The 1,618-nt window shown below is 45.6% G+C and overlaps 1 non-coding gene across 1 annotated transcript; it reads left to right on the top strand.

The window, feature by feature from the left end:
* The first annotated feature begins 18 nt into the window (after positions 1-18).
* Positions 19-156, top strand: LOC119924334. Its single transcript, XR_005449106.1, has one exon. It is a non-coding gene; the product is annotated as a small nucleolar RNA SNORA7 (small nucleolar RNA).
* Positions 157-1,618: the final 1,462 nt, after the last annotated feature.

The following is a 1,618-nucleotide window of genomic DNA, read 5'->3' as shown; positions in this document are numbered from 1 at the left end:
ACGTTCTAAGCAGTGCTACCCCTCTCAGGGTCGCACCTGGAGAGTTTCCAGTACTCTACCATTCTCCACTATGGGAGGGAGAGTCCAGCAGAGGCATACCCATTCCATTTCTAGCTTGGACAGTGGCTAGTGAGTGGAAGGCAATCTGCTACAAATCAAAGCTCACCTGCGCTGGGCAGCAGAGGCATGGGAGGGAGTAGAGGGCAGAGACTTGTTTACTGTGTGGAAGGAGGCAATGGTAAACCACTTCTGTATTTTTAAGAAGAAACTCTATGGATACACCACCAAGATGATTGCAGGTGGAAGTGGGACATTCCAGGAGAGATGTGTCTATGGCATCGCTATGGGTCAGACATAACTCGACAGCATAAGACAACAAGCAGTACTAATACCTCATCACTTGCCTGATGCGTGACCTTGGTCAAGTCTCTGTGCCTCAGTTTCCTCATCTATTAAATGGGTGTTCAGCACCCATTCTCCTTCTTACTTAGCCTATGATCCCAAAGTGGGCCAGGAACTCTATCTGACCTGTATCTTGTATCTACCCCAGCACATACTATAGTACTTGGCACATCGTAAGCACTTTTTCAGGGAATGGGTAGATACAAGCATGGTGTAGATACAAGCTCATCCAGTTGGACACAGCCCATGTCCCATTTGGGGCTCAAAGTATTAACACCCATTTTATAGATGAGGCACAGAGAAGTTAAGTGACTTGTTAGAGGCCACACAACAGACAGGCAGCAGAACCAGGATTAGAATTCAGATCCTTCTGATTCTCAGGCTTGTTCTCTATCCACTATGACATAATACTTCACTTAACACAAACCAAAATTAGTTTTAATTATCATGTAAAAGTAGCAAGGCTTATTGGATTGGGCACGGGCCTGGGAGTCAAAAGGTCATGGGTTCTATTCCCAGCTCTGCCATTTGTCTGCTCTGTGACCTTGGGTAAATCACTTCACTTCGCTGGGCCTCATGACGATGATGATGATTATTATGATGGCATTTGTTAAGCCCTTACTATGGGCAAAGCACTGTTCTAGGCGCTGGGGAGGATACATGGTGATCAGATTGTCTCACGTGGGGCTCACAGTCTTCATCCCCATTTTACAGATGAGGTAACAGAGGCACAGAGAAGTTAAGTGACTTGCCCAAAGTCACACAGCTGACAATTGGCAGAGCTGGGATTTGAACCCATGACCTCTGACTCTCAAGCCCGTGCTCTTCCCGTTGAGCCAGGGAATTGTGAACGTGAGGCCCCTGAGACAGGGACTGTGTTAACTCCATTTGCAGGTATCTACCCCAGTGCTTAGTACAATGCCTGGCACAAAGTAAGTACTTAACAAATACCATAATTATTGTTATTATTATTATAATTATTAGCTAAATGATTACCGGCTTCAAGGTTTGTGGAGATTGGAGGGCTGTAGAAAGTAGCAAGGGGAAACTCATCATCCCATGAACAGACTATTTAGGAAACACTTGCCTGCCTTATGCTTTCGAGTTGCCTCTGACCCATAGGGACTCAATAGATATGCCTCTCTCAGAACATCCCACCTCCATCTGCATTTGTTCTGGTAGTGCATCCACAGAGTTTTCTTGGTAAAAATAAAGA

This window comes from Tachyglossus aculeatus, unplaced genomic scaffold (genome assembly GCF_015852505.1).
Source record: "Tachyglossus aculeatus isolate mTacAcu1 unplaced genomic scaffold, mTacAcu1.pri scaffold_96_arrow_ctg1, whole genome shotgun sequence".
Classification (NCBI taxonomy): Eukaryota; Metazoa; Chordata; class Mammalia; order Monotremata; family Tachyglossidae; genus Tachyglossus; species Tachyglossus aculeatus.
The sequence above is the reverse complement of the archived record's forward strand: the minus strand, read 5'-3'. Positions and strand labels throughout refer to the sequence as shown.